General features: G+C 40.0%; 1 protein-coding gene across 1 annotated transcript in view; it reads right to left on the bottom strand.

Moving 5' to 3' along the window:
• PRUNE2 (prune homolog 2 (Drosophila)) overlaps positions 1-18694 on the bottom strand; it is a 159460-nt gene that overhangs the window by 122931 nt on the left and 17835 nt on the right. The gene's annotated exons all lie outside the window — the stretch shown is intronic.

The following is an 18694-nucleotide window of genomic DNA, read 5'->3' as shown; positions in this document are numbered from 1 at the left end:
TTCCACTACATGATTACTTTAACAGATTAGTAAACTGTTTAAATTTACACAAGGACCAACCCGCAGAGGCTTTGTGATTTGAGTCATCTACTACAGGAACAGCAATATGAAAGCAGCAAATTTTGAACATAAAGTCTACTTAAAAAAATAGACTGTTATGGCTATCAGAGGAGATCCATGTCCACTTGCTGAAGTCACACGAATACTGCATTTCTGTGATTTTAAAACCAGCCATATAAATACATTGTAATGACTTCCGTCAATTTGGGGAACCAGATGCTAATATTTATGGTAGTTAGTGTCACAATTAGCATCAAAATAGAAAGTTTAATTTGTATTTAAGATTTTTCTTTAAAAACAGCATATAAGGTATATAGATAGCAACACACATACATGTTTTAACAAGAGCACAACTTAAAATATCTGTTTTGTTATGAAGGGTGTATTATGAAGCATTTGGGCTGTGCAACACGCTTAAGTTAATATTACCAAGAAAAACTGCAGTTTTTACTCTGCTGACATTTAGTCTGTGAAATCAATTAATGTGATACAAAGTGATAGCTGTGCTTAACAATAAGAGGAAACTCAAAATGCCATTTAAAAACGCATGACATGGGGAAAGTTTGTAACACAGTTAAATGAAATCTCCACCTAACTGTTGCTCTGGAATGTACTTGTCTTTTCAGGAACACTTCAGCATAAAAAACAAAATTCAGAGAATGTAATAGAAAAATATTTAAATGACAAAATCTCTTAGTGTATAACTCCTCTGAAAAAAATTACAATCAGAAATGGAACTCTGAATACTTTACAAATAGCAGGACACAGAAGACAGGTATCATCCCTGTCCACTTCCTTCATCTCTCACGGCTAAATGATACCAATAACACTACAGTTTGTACCCGAAAATTAAGCTAGCAGAGACTCAGCATAAACATTCAGAAAGGAAAACAGGGGGGGAAAAAAAAAGAAAAAAGGCAAGACATTTCAGAAATTCTGTCCAGAGCAAACATAGCAGTATGGTATTGTTCCCAGATAGGAAGTATTATTGTTCCCAGACACAAAAATGCGTTTTTTAATATTATGTAAATGCAACTGATTCTCCAAATACCACAGAACTGACATTAATACCAATTACAGCTCAAACCAAACCTCAAATTCAAGTTGCAGAAAGAGCATGAAGCTTAGCAGCTTTCTAGAACAGTATTACTATGTTTCTCCTATTTCCTCCAAAGTATCTTTGGTCTTGCCATAGAGTTCTGATCTGTGCTGGTGCTACTTACTTGATTTCTTATTATTGATCTCGGTAAAGATACTTCACCCTTTCTTCAAACTCTACTGTACAAATTATAATTTAGCCAAGCTCCCATCTCCAAATTACTGAAACTATTGACTTAATTTTTCACTCCTAAATGTCTTTCACTATTTTAAAATATTCCTACATTATTTATTTTTGTTGACAATTTACACATTTCTAGGAAGAAATGAAACTCAATTTAAATGTCTGTGACGGGATGAGGTTACAGTTAAGTTACCTCTATGGAGCACAGTTTTATTCTATCATCAAAAGGTAAGATCCTTAAATTCCAGAGGCAAAACTGCCCACAGGTACGAACTCTGGACAGTTTACATGTCAGGGGTTGGCACGTGCACGTACATATTTACGCTGGCTATGTTCAGTAGGACAGAGTATCTGCATATCCTCCTATTTAATAACCTGGAATATAAGAGAACTACTTCTATGTAAGTGTGTAAGACTTTAAATATGAGGAATACCTGCTTAGGAATTAATGCTCCACGCAGAAGTTGTGTACAAACAGAGAGGTATCCTGTTTTCCATCCCCACCTCGAAGACTGTATGGTCAGTCCTTTGCCATCCCCACCTCATGGTCAGTCCTTTTCATGTTTGCTCCAGTTCTCCTCACTACCAGCACTGCAGAAACTGAACTAATTACGCCCAACTCCATTCCCACCCTTCTACTGGTTTCCCAGCACAGAAGCTATGTGGGCCTGAGGACCAGGACAAACAAGGTATCACACCTGACTTACTAAGCACATTCACCTTATAGACTATCATTAGCTAAAAAGAACACATTGCACCGATATTCCTTGTCTTCCTTTTTCTCACCACTGATAGCAAGTCCAATTCAAGGATTTGGCACTAATCGCTGTAATTGAAAAGCAGATAATAAAGAGCTAAAATCAGACTTGTTGATTCTTTTGTCCAGGGACACTTCAAAAGATGCACTGACACATGATGTGTTATACAAGATAGAGACTAGACAGCTTTTGTATTCGGTGCTGGATGACAGACCACCCTGTCAAAAACAGAAATAACACTGTGGCTCCGCCTGGCCTTCTTCAGAATGAACAGAAAAACCTTTCCTCTCACAGACCATTCAGCAGCAGAAGTTACAGGCACCAAAGAGGAGAGGGATGGGAAAACCCATCTCTCGGATTGGAAACGCCCCACTATTTCCAACTGACATTTGGTCCCCTTGATTTACTCTGCTCTCTTGCCCCCAGTACAACTGTCAAACCTACATAAGTGTTTTTATAAGGGCTTGCCAGAAAAAAGACCTAGTTACTAAAGCTCAGAGGGTTTGAGCTATTTTAAACTTTATGCATGTTGATTTACGTTAATTAAATGCCCTCAGAAACATTTGCAATTATGTAAAGCTGGGCCCTTGAAATTAATATCTCTCTAACAATAGTAACTAAAAATTCCAGACAGACAATGTAAGCATTGGGGAAGGAAGAAGGTTTCAAGACTCAAGTCAAGTTTTCAAGTTTATTTAGATTCTTGACAGAACCAAACACTTCTGCATTCAAGACACAATATCTTTCGTATTATTCTACTTCCTACTTTTCTCTTTTTTTTCTTTTTTTTTTTGGTGTTTTTCACTCCCTGGCCTTGACCCTGTCTCACTCACCAATCATTTAAAATAAAGTTCCATGATTTCAGCTAGCTATTCCTACCTTAAAAGTATCAGATCATAATCATGTTCAAAGTAGTACTCAGTGATAACGCACAGGTACACAATGGGGCTTGCAAGTACCCAAGTATTCTGTAAAGGTGCAGAAAGTGCAAGAAAATTCCCTTGCCCTCCCTGTTACCTATTCTTACACATTTTTGCTTATTTTTCTTATTACAGCAGTGGGTTCTACCCCTCAGTGCACACAATATGCTCTTCTGTCGATAACCTATCAATCTAACTCACATCAAACTATCACAAAAATGGGTTACTTTCTAAACATTCAGACATGTGTTAAGGAGTCCTCAAAACAAATTCAATGGAGTGTTACTCTTCGGAAAAAAAGGCTTATTTGAATTAGAAAGCATGCCACTCCTTAGCTTCTCTAGACTGTCATAGATGAATAGCCTATTGTGAGGGCTAAATCTTTTTAACTTGAAGATAGATGATCTCTCAGCTATAGCTGAGTACAGCGTGGTGACATCCAGTCACCTGTTCTGTTTACCGCAGCTGTGGATTCTGCTGGGATCTCTGGGGGACGGAGCTTAGCCTCTCGTTCCTGTTAAAAATGACAGCCAGTTGACTTGAAATGCTTTCTCTAGAACCTGTGATGCTCTGAACGTATCTGTCAATGACATATTAATATCCAGCCTTGAAAATACACATAAGAGCATGTCAAATTATGACTACATGGAAGAACAGATCTATTTTAGATTTTGCAGAAAAGCCCGCAAAAATTTGTTTCCTGTATTTCTTTTAGCTTCAAAGGAAGAATGAAAAGCTCTTCACATTTCATAGAACCATAGAATTCCTAGAATAGCTCAAGCTGGAAGGGACCCATGAGGTTTGCCGAGTCCAACTCCCTGCCCTTCGCAGGACTACATAAAACTAAACCATACGACTAAAAGTGTTGTCCAGACACTCCTTGAACTCTGGCCAGCTTGGTGCGTGACCACTTCCCTGGGGAGCCTGTTCCAGTGGCTGACCACCCTCTCAGCGAAGAACCTTTTCCTAATGTCCAATCTGAACTTCCCCTGACGCAGCTTCATTCCATTTCCTTGTGTCCTGTTGCAGGTCATCAACGAGAGGATATCAGCACCTTTCCTTCCGCTGCCCCCCTTAAGGAAGCTGCAGACTGTGATGAGGGAACCCCTCAGCCTTCTCTTCTCCAAGCTGAGCAAGCCAAGTGATCTCAGCTGCTCCTCGGAAGTCTTTCCCTTGAGGCCTTCAAATTTTTCTTTCCAATCAAAGTGAAAATTATTTACTTTATTTTTTGAACAGTCTTTGCCAGAAAAGCAAAAGCTATAGCATAGAGTAGGGGCATATGGAAAGCCTAGCTTCCCCTGCCTTTAGAGGTGTAAATTTACCCAAGAGGGCAGTATTTCTAATACCTATGAAAGATGCCAACCGGACCAGCCTTATTAAGCAAGGTCTCCACCCCTGTCACCTCAGCAATCTTCTTGCACATCCCAACCATTCCAAGAAGAAGACTCCCTAGAGGTGAGCGGAAAACACAGCACACTGCATCCCCTTCCATCACCCAAGCTTGACACCAGCCACAACTTGCTGGGAGATGCACTACAGTATGCATATGAGTGCACATACGTGCATGTGAATGCCCAAAACACAGACACCATCCCCCACAATCCCGGATGGTTCAGTGGGATTTCAGAAACAGCCTCGCACCACGGTCAGGTGTAGGCGCTTAAGGCTGAGAACTCTGCCCAAGGGCTCCCTAGTCTGTTAACCCACTTACAGAGAGAGAGGGTTTGTGTTTCTCTCTGTGTGTGCGAGTGACAGAATGTCAGCACACAAGCAAGTGAACTGGATGAAAGTGGTATTTTAATAATATGAGCTAAGTGAAAACTGGTAAGGCTGGGATGTCAGGTTGGACAGTCACATCCAGTGTTTACGCCTTCCTTCCAGTTTCCTCTATCCTGGCTTCTCTTTTGCTAACATATATGCTTTCTACCTAAAGGATCTGTGTAGTCACTTTGGAAACACTGAAATCCAAACCCGTACTTTAAAGCAAGCCCCATGTTCTCACAGTACAATAAACCTGTAACAGACATTTTTGTGTGTCTGAGAGAGATGTTCTCACCTTACAATGCTTGCAGTGCAATCTATTATATCATCTTTTAAGCTTTCAAATTAGACAGAACATGCCAGATTACTACCCCAGCTGTAACTTCTGCTATTGTACCACAGCGTTGCTGCCTCAGCTCAAAACGATGCTATGAAATAGTGCTGGGTTTTTCCTGCTTTCTGCCATAAGCCTAGCACTTCTTAAGCAGAAGTGCTTCCTTGTCTCTCCACTACCCATAAGCTTCATTTGTATAACCACTTGTGATTTATGGAAGCAAAGAATAGATTCTGCTCTTACAGATTTATGTTAATTCAATATCAGTAATTATTATCTGGTTGGGAGACAAGCAGCTAGATTTTAATCATTACTTAATATGGCAACTAACTAGTTTGCTTTTTCCACAACATCATCAAACAGCAGCAATCTAAGCTCCGAAAAACTGAAATGTGCAAAAAATTGAAATGAGTATCTAACCAGCTTAAAAGTTAAGTGATTAAGCACTGAGTTAACAATGGAGGATACGTGTAATTAAGCTAGAAAGATTTAGAATGTCATTTCACATCTTGTTTTACATCCTTGCTTATTTTCCAGCGCAGCAAAATCCAAAAAGAAATAACCGCAGAGGCAGACAGGACGAACTGTGTGGTTGTATAGCAATGGACAGCATGGTGTTAGGTGGAACAGAAAACGGCAGTTCATCAACAATGATACGCCAAAAGGCTAATTTATCCTAAACTCAACAGAACCAACCTGTACCTCATTGGTTGGCACAGAAGGAAATGACAAACTGCAGTATTACAAGCACTTGTGGAGAACCACAAAGTACTTACACTACAGTGTGCTGAAACTGTTGAAATTTACTGAGAGACTGTACTAGTTTCACACACTTTGGTATGTATGCCCCCACTCCTAAAAGCCACATGGCAATACCACGGCTCTGACTATCAAATATCCTACTGGCAGGAAAGGAGAGAAAGCAGAGAGAAAAAAGAGGAAAAAGGAAAAAGAAAATACATGCAAATAAAGATCTCATTCCTTTCCCCTCTTTGGAAGCTACAAAGTTGAGGAGAAAAAGAAGAAAGAAGGTAAGTTCACTTGCTTATTGCTGTCTGCATTGAAAGAAACTATTTTTATACTTAGTGTTCCATTTCAGCACACTGAAACCAGTCTGTTCTGTGTTTCTCGGTATAAACATAAACTAATGCTACCAGAACTGGCATTAATCAGTATTTTCACTGCTGTAACACAAAGCAGAACTTGAATTCCCAACCTAATAGAAAAGTTGCAAGGCATTTGACAGCAAGAATACAATCTAAGTTCTACAAGATGACTGGGGTGGAAAAAACACCCTGAAAGTTTTCTCAAGCAATGGTTTCTGCCACCACAAACAAGTAGGTAAAGAGACACATTCGAATTATTTTATATGGGGGTAGGTATGGAACACAGAAATGACACATAAACTGTTCCCATAATCAAGCCGTATACTTTAACTTGCTCTACTTCCCAGAAACAAGATCTCAGCATTTTCAGTCAAGCAGACTTCATAGTCTTCATACGTACCTAAACTTAACTAAAAATATTTCTTTAGATCAGTTCCTTTTCTGTATCAGCTGTAATTTGTGTTTTATCTAGAATCTGTAAATAAATCACCTTTTCAGACCATGAGATTGCAACTGGCCCAATTCTCACACAGTGACGCGGAGAGGGGTTAGGTTGATGGCTGGTTTGGTTTGGGTGGGTTGTTTTTTTTTTAAATGAAGGCTCATCACTTTGCTATTGAGACAGGCTCATGCCAACAACTACTGTACAAACTTTGCAAAACAGATCAATCGAAAAACTTCATACCCAGCCTTCGAAATCCCTCTTCCGCTGTGCAAAAGCTGCCAGTTGAAAACTGTGCAATCATTTTGAGAGGTGAACAAATAGCTGCTAAGATTAGATCACTTAACTCATTTTCGCATGTGATCTAAAACAGGATATGAGTCCATGTCTCTGGAGATGAAAGACTAGAGTTCCAATCTGCACCACCCTCTCATCCCTGGAATGAATGCTTTAATGCACGGTTATGCCACCCTTCCAAAGAGTTAATGAAGTCACTGCCTTTGCTTATCCTTCCTAAGACTGTCAATGCTGAAGTTCTAGTGTGCACCAAATTCTCAAGGGAGGGAACAAATTCCACAGAGGAGCATGGAAGTGTTTTTATATGAGTTTATATCTCAGAATATGCAGAAAGCAAAGAATTGTATAAAGCCATCCCACACTTCTTCCTCTCATATACAGAACAACTTTTATGTAAAAAAATAACCAAGATGCATAATTTTAAAGCAGGTTGCAGCAACTGCACAGTTTATTCATTAGCCTCTACAGTTCCACCATATCACAAAGAGATAAATGCACACATTTCCCTGAGGGTTAGCAGAGAGCAAGTATATAATCTCTGCCCTAGTGATGCAATTCAGCTTATAAACCCCTCACGAATTGAACAAGTAATTCATTTTGAAGAAAAAAAAAAAGTATCTGTCATTCAGATAAACTTGAATTATAGTATTTTTGCTAGTGAAAAAATTGCCACCGCTACTATCTCAACTAAGTCAAGAGAAAGGACAGCTAAGTCCATCTTTGCAAAAAGGCAAAATTTTCTTTGTTTTCTGTACAAAAGTTATTTCAATTGAATGGGTAATATCCATTTTTATGCTTCCTGAACTAAAAGACCAAAAACTCCTAGCAACGCAGAAACAAATCCAAAAACAGAGGCAGGCTAGAAGTGAAACAGTGGCTTTAAAATCATATCTGGTCTTTTAACTTGATAAGACTATCCACTTCCATGCAGGAACCTGGCAGGCTAACCTTTCTAAGATTTCATATAGGTCTAAACCTCTTAAATGCACAATACACAGGTATATCACATAAAGCCACTTGCTCTTCTGAGTAATTGTCAGGATACAGTCTCAAACAGATTTAGCTGTAAGAAAACTAGGTAAACATACATGAAACTTCTATGGACTGCGTATGTGCATTGTCAAAAACCAGCAGTATACTTTTCCAGCAAGTTTAACCTACCACTGCACTCCATCTGACTGAGCTGTGATCCAGCCAGGCCTGCAAATGACTTTGAGTGTTAAAACCTTTGTTAAGTACAAGAAAGGCTGCTGAATCAGTCAACTGATCACATGCCAACTGTCTATATTTAGGAAAGACTGTCCCTCCAAGTGTTTAAAAGTTTACCATCTATTGCTGCTTCACAAGGAGTCAAATATATTCCAAATGGAGCAATTTTGCTTCCCAAAATAAAGGAAAAAAAAAAAAGCAGCAAACTCAAAAGTTCCTTTCTTTCCTCCTATCCCACTGACTGCAGAACAGCATACAAGGTTCTCCAAAGCAGAATATGCCTCCCTCTGTCAGCACACCAGCTAGACTCTATGTCTCCACTTATTTCCATGAGTTATAAAAGCATGGTAATATCTGAAGAAACAATTCAGAGGTTTCGTGCTTTGGCAGGGGGGTTGGCCTGGATGATCTCCAGAGGTCCCTTCCAACCCCGACCATTCTGTGATTCTGTCATTTTTGTTCTCTATCAACTCATCTTCACTCAGGATTTCTTAATCACTCTTGTACAAGAGCAAGAAAGTATATATTAAGTATAATAATACTTACGCCCTGTATCACAACATAGCACAATAAGATCAACTGTCGTGGTTTGGGCTGGGCTGGCCACTAAATAAATGACAGACACTCTCTTTAACCTGTCTCCATTCCCAGAAAGGTGAGAGCAAATCAGGGAGAGAGACTTAGAGGTTGAAAAGAAAACTAAACCTACTTCAATAAAATATTAATAATTAAAAGATAATAATATTAATAAGAAAATTATTAAATATCTACAACCTGTATCGAGCTCCCAGGATGACAACCATGTCACTGGACTCAGTGACAGATGGGAACTGGATTCCAGATCTGGATTCAGGAACGCACAGATTGGGATCGCAGGCAGACAAACAGACAGAGTCCTCCTCAGACGTCAGCCATTGAAGAAAGAGCACTGACTCTTTGATCCCTCAGCTTTTACACCGAGCATGAGGCAGATGGGATGGAATACCCTGTGGGTCAGTTTTGTGTCACCTGTCCTGCCTGCTCCTCCCCGCAGGTGGGGCCCCTCTACGCTCTTCTGCTTCCGACCCTCCAACGGGGCAAATAACAAAGTTATCTGCCCTTGGGTGTTACTGCAACAAGTATAAGCAAGAGCCTCTCTGCATACCATGCCTGGGCATCAGCTATAAACATCAGACCTTATCTGCCAGAAGCGGACACTGTCTGAAAAAACATGCTGTTAATTTCAGAGAGTTAGGGTAGGCTTAACTGAAAAGCAAAATTACTGAAAAGAAAATTGGTTCTGTTCTACCTCAAACCAGGACATAAGATTAACCACTAAGGAAAAGTCACTTCATCGTGATGGCCTGTCACTTAATCAAAGCCTGGTTCTGTGCCTAACTTAGTTTGTGTCAGGCACTGTATACAGAGCCACTTCCACACAGAAAACTAAACCAGAAACAAAACTGTGTTAATTACAGAAAGACATAAACACAGGTTTTGCTATCACAATACACCAAAACAAAACAAAACAGGTAAATCATGTCAGGAATACTGCAAAATCTCACTGTGTTCTAGACAGAAGCTGACATAAGGAGGCTTAAGACTAATAAATTGAGGCTAGAGGGGAATGTACAAAAGCAAGTTATGACTGTGCAAGATGGAACAGGGCCAGTGCATTAGGTCTATTAGGTCTATTACTCATTATTCAGTTACTGTCAAATGATACAGTAAACAAGGGAAGAGAACTATCTGACATCATCCAGATGTCATTGTTTTCTGAAATGTTCCTAACCTTTTCACTGTCCATCCTCTGTCCTTACTGTGCTGCAATCTATTTGTGCCATTAGAACAAGTGAAATCATTCCAGTTGTTAAGGTCCTGTATAACTGTTGTTGCCATCAGACTTTCTCTGCAGAACAAGAATGTAACAGGAACACTACCAAGTCATTACAACTCTGAGCCTGACCTCCCTCTGGACTCCAGGGTGGCCAACGGGACTTCGGTGCGGTTCCAGTCCTGCCCCTTTCACAGTACCACCCCACAACTTCTCCCCATCTCTGTGGCACAACCTCACCATACACCCCAACTCAGCATGGCTATAGCTGAGCTTCACTGCACCTCTCTCTCACAGGGACAGGTATAGCAGACACACAGGGATTAACAAAACTATCCTGCCCATCACACCAGCCCACAATCTTGGCATCGTGTTCAGTTTAGACACATACTTCTTACCTATTGCAAAGTCCCACCATTTTTGTTTTTTTTTTCCTCGTTAGCCTCTCCTGTCTACCCTCAGACCTAACACTCTGGCTATCATTACCTACTGGTTTAATCACATAAACATTATTTGACTTCAGTAGAGGTAGTTTCTGGAAACCAGGCAGTTTCCAGAACCATGCTGTGGAAAACCTTCCCCTCATTTATGGCTCTGGCCCTTCCATATTGGCTTTGTCCGTACAGGCCTCTCTCCTGGGTCCCCTTGCTCCAACACATTAAACAGAATCCCTAAACTACATTTTGTAACCTTTTCAAACCTTCCTCTGCTTCATCTATCATGTCCTATTCAATAATGAAATGTTAACTTTTACCGCCAGCCAGTCAACAGCAGAGGAACAGAAAGAGTAATCAGATCTCTTCATTTCCTGTGTTGTCCCTACGCTTAAAGATACATTTCCAATCCTCCCCATCTTCCTTCTCCTAACTCCTACTCAAAGCTACCCTTTGCCAAAATGCTAACAAATAGGTTAAGATACATAAACATTATCACACCTATCTATTACCACCCTACTACTACTTTGGATTCGTCTGGTTCCTCCTATGTGTTTTCCAACTTACTTTATGGACAATCGCTGTAAAACAGGAATTGAACAAATTTTTTATGAAGTATTCGCATAGCATCTAGCACAAGAGGATCCTGGTCAATACCACAGTACCACACTTAAATAACAGCATGATACCCTAGTAAACTGATGTATGATAGAATGGTTCAGGTTGGAAAGGACCTTAAAGATCGTCTAGTTCCAACCCCCCTGCCATGGGCAGGGACACCTCCCACTAGACCAGATGGTGCCTAGCTCAATGCCCCATCCAGCCTGGCCTTGAACACTTCCAGGGATGGGGCATCCACAACTTCCCTGGGCAATTTCTTCCAGTGCCTCACCGCCTTCACAGTGAAAAATTTCTTCCTAATATCTATTTTGAATCTCCCCTCTTCCAGTTTGAAGCCATTACCCCTCATTCTATGACTACATGCCTTTGTAAAAAGTCCCTCTCCAGCCTTCTTGTAGGCCCCCTTCAGATACTGGAAAGCTGCTATAAGGTCTCCCCGGAGCCTTCTCTTCTCCAGGCTGAACAACCCCAATTCTCTCAGCCTGTCTTCATAGGAGAGTTGCTCCAGCCCTCTGATCATCTTCGCAGAGCTCCTCTGGACCCACTCCAACAGGTCCATGTCCTTCAAGTATACTGCAGTACACTGCACTGAAATGCCTTTGCAATTTATCTCTGTGTAGAACAACAAACAAAGTATGTCAGCTACGCATTCAACACCCAAAAAGTTATTCAGGATAGAATCTGGCTTACTCTTGATTAATCTGATGTACTTCACCGCCTCCAGTGGAAAGCTCACCAAAATGTGCTTTATTCTTCCATTTTCACTCCTTTTTCTTGTGAAAAAGGAGAAAATATCACTGCAGCAGAGACTGATGAAAGGCAAGGTATGTAGGCTATCATTTAAAAATGTTATTTCTGTCCTGCAAAACCAAGAACATCCATGGGGGAAGCGCATTTTTAATTCTCAGCTTCTGCTACATGTTTGTAGTCTGTATGGCTTTAGTGGAACTGTAAAAGGCTATTAAATCACCCGACATATCTTCCTTACAACTGTAGGTTGTTTTTTAAAGTAGTTTTACATATGTTCCTCCAATCTGGGTTTTATTTTAGTTTACTTTTATGGAGGGGTTTCCCCTCCTTCCTCTGGGAGACTGCTCCCCTAGCTAAAAGACCTCATTTTCAGGAAATAGTCTCTTGTTATTAAGTCTCTGCTGACCATTTTGCAATTTCTTATTTTTACCTATGTACATGAATGAATGATTCCTCCTCTGCTTTTGGTAACCTATACATCCAGACTGCTCTCATGTTTCAGCTCAGCAGTAATTTAATCAAGTTTTATTTTTAGTTCATTTTTATTTCCTTGGAAGTCAATTCTTGAAACCATTTTGTTATGATTCTCTGAATTCTTCCTCCAGCTTAGAAATATTTTTGGTTATATGGTACCCAAAACAGAAGGAAGCATTCCACTTGAGGTCACATAATGATGATGAAAAAGAGACAGAGTAAGTCTACAGTACATAACCCTCCCTAATAAGGATGTATATGTGTGTTTATAAACATACAAAGGTTTATCGATGCCTTACTATGGGATATGAAGACTGTATCCCAAAATTGCATTTTAACACTTATATCACCCTACAAGCATGTCTTATGTGCAATACAGTGACACTCCCATCTCCATCTTCCTATTTTCATGCTTTCAGATTTTTCTCCTTATATTGAATGTATATTTGGAATTATTCTTCAACAGTATTTCCCGAAATATTTTTCTAATAATTTCACTCATATCTGTAAGCCCTTTACTATTACTATATCTGCTCAGCATGGCTCACAACTATTCTTTGTTTAAATATTTATCTCAGAATTACATTAGCACAATGTTTACTCTTTTTTCCACATTACTAACGAACCCTGACTCTGAAGTCCCTGCTGCAGAGTACATGGCTTCTTCTGACTGATTTAAGGGACAAAAGGTTAATCAATGGTAAGACTCTGATTCTGCAATGTTTTTTGGTGTATGTACAACTTATACATGTGAGTTGTCCGACTGAAGTCAATACCATTACTCCTGCTCTTAATTCTGTACATACTGTAAGTGCCCTGCTAAATGGAGTCAAGCCCCTCGTGTGCTGCTGCATTAATGCAAAGAAGATACATGAGAGGGTAAGACTTGATTCCTTGTCTTAATGCTTAAAAGTTTTTTTATGCCTCTGCTTGGATAAGTTCAGCAATTTCTGGGAAAATAACTTCTGCTTCATTTCTGTAATGTCTTTCACTTCCCGTAAAGCCACCACTTTATTCCAGCTAAATCAAATATTATTTTCAAAGTAACCACTGCCTATCGTTGATAACAAAACTCCAGATAGACAAATAAAATGCAATATGAATAAACATGCAAGTGACTCAGCTTGTTTTTAAACTGCGGTCACATAAATCTTCTGAAGTCATGCCATCATCACTAACTGTTCTTTGAACTCCTTTGCCTCAGAAACAAGCAGAACATTCATTTTTCATATCTATCAAAGCAATGCCTTGGAAGCCTTTTTTTACTATTCTCAAGGGCATTTCCCTGGTTGTGGGCCTGGCCCTCACTTTAAAAAATGTCCAGTCACACAGTCCAATTCTTCTCTGGGCCCATCTCTCTGGGGGCATAATTCCCATTTGCCCAGTGTATTATTCTGCCAGGTGTAACACTGGTATAGCATCATAGTCTCTCTTCTGACAGCAGCAAGGCATTAAAAGAACTTGAAGTTTTAGTGGTTTTGGAGTTTTCTTCCGACTGCCGTTAACTGCTGAAGATGACACAGCACTTCGAAAGATTATTTCCCCAGCTAATCTGCTGTTCCCTGCAGGAGGAGGACCATCTTTCAATTGCTGGTCTGAAGCAGTCTGCTGCAGTATGTGGATATCTCACCATCACCTGCACATTAAGCCCTTTCCGGGGCTCATTCTGTCCTCTTTGACTTCCCTGAAGCCAACATATGAAGCATTAGGCTCTCCATTAAGCACAGACCTAAGGGCAGGGAAAAAGTACTGGCTGGCAGCCATTGTCTCAGCATCTCTCAGGGGGAATTCTGTCAAATTTTTAATTTTTTTTTTTTTTAAATTTTTACAGCTTCTTTCTTGACAGACTCCCTTGATTTAACTTCTCGCAGGCATTCAGCTTCACCGTAAACAACAGTCTGAAGCACATGAGATTACTTGAAAAATACCAAACTTAACTACCTCATGCAGCGCGCAGTATTTCACATCAGAGAATTACTAAAGAAGTCATTTTTGAATTTTTACTTCTCTATTTAATTGCCTTTCACATTTGGATAATTATTCTGATAATCATTCTCCTTACAGCGCTGAAGCCTTAAACTTTTGATTTATTTTTCTAATTAAATTATACAAAATTAGGTTATTGATTGATCAGTCACTCTTCTCCCACTTGACAGCTTAGCTGTGCCTGAACAGTCTAACCCAGAGAGAGACAGACTGCATTGCCACCAAACGTATCAATAACATAATACACTGGGGAAGGGACAGCAAGGTTTTCTGAAGTATGACTTTTTTGTACAAAATCTTTTAAAGTTCGTTGAATAATTAAACAAACATGCACAGGACAAGCTAGTCAATGCATTGTACTTGGGTCTCCAAAAATATTATTGAAAAATTTCCTAGAGGGTAGTAAAGAAACTATATCACCAAAGAAAAAGGGGGTGTAATCCTTTCATGGTATAATACAGAAATAAAAGTTAGCAAACAAAGGACAGGAACAAGTGGTCAGTTTTCACAACGAAGGAAAAATATCCATGAAGTACTCTCCACAAGTATTATGTGCTGGAATAGCTGCTGTTCTTCAGATCCATAAATAATAAATAATATTACTTCCAGTAGGAGAGGCAGGCAAATAACGAAGTGACAAAGGCTTTAGACAACACCAGATGATCAGGAGTGTCAAATCTAAAACTGGCTACAAAAGCTGCAGAAAGGACTCGTGACGCGGAGGGACTAGGTAACAAAATAGTGAATGGAAATGAGGGCCAAGAAGTGCAGACTAGGCAAAATGTGAGGAAACAAACACACCTACATTTTTAAACTATATTTAGCTAGCATACACAGTCAGAAGTGCTTTAAAAGGGTATTACCAAGCAGGAAAAACATCATGCATTCATTTTAAATGATACTCTGAAAGCATCAGAAAAAATGCTTTCTGACGGTAAAACAGAATAAGTAAAAATAGTGTAAGTAAGTAGAATACCAAGAACTCTCAAGAAAATGGAAAAAAAAATTAAACTTTGTTATACTACTGTCAAAGTCTTTCATGCACTCATGCCTTAAATACAGCAGGCAGTTCTGGGCTCAACTTTCAGAGGCTTAATAAAATTATAAAATCTTCAGAGAGAGGCCACAAAGATGAGCAGAGGAATAGAACAGTGCTCAAGTAAGAAGGGGAAATAGAAAACCTTAGCTTGGAAACGTTTGGGAAAAGAGAAGGGTGATACAGTAATACTTAACAAAACATCTCCGGGAAAGCGAACAAAAAATATTCATTCAAGGTATAAGAACCATGAAGCACCCATTAAAACTGTTGGGCAGATGGTTTAAAGTAAACAAATAGGGATATTGCCCCACTCACACTGAGAACATGATAGAATTGTAAAACTCACTGTCTCAGGGATTTTACAGAAGCCAAAGCATAAGTTGATTAAAAAGAAGAAAAACAAACCAACCCAAAACACCAAACCCAAAACATAGCCAAATGTACAGAAGATGGGTCTAGCTGTGGCTAACATAGTAGTTCAGATATACTTTTTGATCTAAGCTTTCAATCCTCGATCAGCAGACCTGTATATTCTACTGCGTATAATCCTCCCTTAGCCAAGACAGAACGCTGGTTTAGAAGGACCTTTGGTCTCACCTTGTCTCACCTATCCTCACATTATTACTAGACTTAGGAAAAACTGGAGAAAAACCTGCAGGACTGAACTGTAAATGCCGCAAAATGTCAGTACAGCATCTCTTATATTCTGCCATGTTTCGCCCACTAACATTTCTCCCCCTTGATTTTACATAGATTATCAATAACAATTTTAAAAATCAGTACTGAAAATTACTGAGAATATTCTATGACTACATGACAAGTCACAAAAGCAAAATTCATTGTTCTTAAAGGAAGAATAGCCTAGCGGAGAATTTATTATCAATAGATAATACAGAGAGAATTTTCCTCTCTGAAAATCAATGAAGGTACGCCATACAAGAGTCTTAAAAAACCAAAAAATGTGCAAGTCCTTTGGGTGGCGTATACTTCAAGGCTAGAATTTTCTCCAGGTGGAAAAACAGCCTTGATTAACGTTGTGGCTGGAGCCAGACCCAAATGAATGATGAAGCACTTGCAGTAACAGGTTCTCTGCACAGTCTGGAGCAATTGTTCTTCTGGAGCTATTGTTCACGAAGAAAGAAAATTTTCCTTTACTCACTCTGAGTAGTACTCATGTAGTCAGTGCACTGTAATTAGTTTCACCTAACAAGATTACCCAAAGTGTGAAATACTAGCACTGTGAGACCCGCATCATCAGGCCTCTGAGACACAACTGTAGGGCTTTAGTGTCTTCCACAGGTACGGCTGTTGTAGCACAGCAACACACACCAGCTCGTTAGTTCTGAGCCATTCGCCATTTACCCGGGGCAGCTTTACCTCACATCAGCGGCAAACCAAACACAGCCCCTCGTGTGCCCTCATCTCAGTCTACGGCTACCTTGTATGAGCAGAGAAAGATTCCCCACGAAAGGCCCGACCAAGCAAGAAGGAAAACACATCATCAGCCCTTGGTGTTGCAGAATGCAAATCTTCAGTTACTCTGGATTAGCCTTTTCAGGCTACTGTGCTACAACGTAAATCATCAAATTGAAGTCAACTTATAAGATTTATAAATCTGTTCTGAACTGAACACGCTAGTGCTCAGGTGCTTGCTCCCCAGCCATGCTCAGCTGACATGACCACACAACAGAACATCACTGTCAGAAAGATGCTTCCCCCTGCAGTACTCCTCCTCTAGAGGAGACCTGATCCAAAACATGCGGTTTTATCCCACAGTTCAGGAGGTACAAAGAGAAGTCTGCATTTCTTTTGAAAACCCACATTGCAGGAATAAAAAGGGCTACTGTTCTGTTGCTGTGCTCCCCGTTTCATCTAAATTAAAGAAACAACTTTATGTATTATCCATGGGACTTTTCACATCATAGTTTTCCAGACAATTCCTTTCTCATTATCAACAGCTATTCAGAAAGATTAACGCAGTATTTGCTTTTAGTAGTAAAATCAAGTTGTTCTTAGGGCGTGCCATTTACTAACGGTGCAGAGGGGACCGCTATCATAACATAATTAATTTCTATTAAATAAAACCACCTTTGATGTACTTGAGCAGGACACTTGTCAAAACCAAATATCCAGTTCAAATGTTGCAGTATACGAAAGGCTGACCTGAAAATATATTAAGTATTTGTAATGGCACCATGCAGTATCCTTTAACAGGGCTACCAAAGTTTAGACTGTTTACATGAAAACATAAGGGAAACACTTTACAAACTCCTAAAAATACATAGTAAAACAACTTAGCTGGCATGTGACCAAGATGACACATCTCATGTTTACCCTTAACATTTGCCAACACAGTTAAATATTAAAGAAGCCACCAAGAGACTAGTTTTCTCTTCTATTTTGCCAGCCCTCTAAGAAGTGCCTTAATTCTCTGATTTCCAAAATATGCATGACCACAAAAGATGGTATAACAAACTATGCTTTACAAATCATTACATATAGAGAACAACGGCCACAAGAGAAAGAAGGACTTGGTTTTACGATTGCGCACTCAGGTCTATGAAACTGGGAGGGCCCTATGCTTCTATCAACAATGAAATTTACATTGTTATCTGCAGCAACTCTCCAAAGGGTGAGGAGGGGACCTTGCAAGCACATAGGTCCCAAGCACCCCAAAATACAGGGCAAAACTAGCAGCCACAGGATTTTATTTTTTTTTTCTAACCCATTATTAGTCCTATAATTGAACATACTTCTTACAGCTGGGATAGCTCGCAGGAGAGCAGGCTGCCCATGAAAGGTAACAACTGTAACACCGAGCATTGCGCAGAAAATCAACCCTCACAACTGGAAACAAACTGGCCTAATACTATCCCAGTCCTAAAAACATCCTACTTTTGCACTGCATATGAGGGGGGGTAAAACAAAGAAAAAAGCACACGCTATTTGGGGCCAGATTATCAGTCTTATCAGTTACTGTAAACAGAATAAATGCACTGCAATTTCGGCACAGCCCCTACCAACAGAGTCATTTGAGAACAGGACCTATGCATGTCTGTGATTCCTAACACAGCATTAACTGCCTACGGCAGACGAGACACAGTTATGGGGCTGGTCCTTGATCACCTCTGCATATTCCTCAGTTATTTTAAGTCTTGCTTATCCAAACTTCTCCCCTACTCCTAGCGACACTGAGACCCCAGAAGCGTCAGTTTTTCAGTGACATCGCATGTATCTTTTCCCGCATTCGACTGTGCAACTTGATGCATCTGAAAGTCTCGACAAACGCGCAAATGATCCCCAAAAACGGCACGCTGCCACCCCCCCACGCCTGTCAGACAGGGGGTTCGCGTGAATCCCTGAAACCCAGCGTTATTCAGCAGTGACCGGCGGGCTTCACGGCGTGGG

Source organism: Charadrius vociferus, unplaced genomic scaffold, assembly GCF_000708025.1.
Source record: "Charadrius vociferus isolate BGI_N301 unplaced genomic scaffold, ASM70802v2 scaffold560, whole genome shotgun sequence".
In the NCBI taxonomy this organism is placed as follows: Eukaryota; Metazoa; Chordata; class Aves; order Charadriiformes; family Charadriidae; genus Charadrius; species Charadrius vociferus.
Note: the sequence above shows the minus strand (reverse complement) of the source record. Positions and strands in the feature narration are given on the sequence as shown.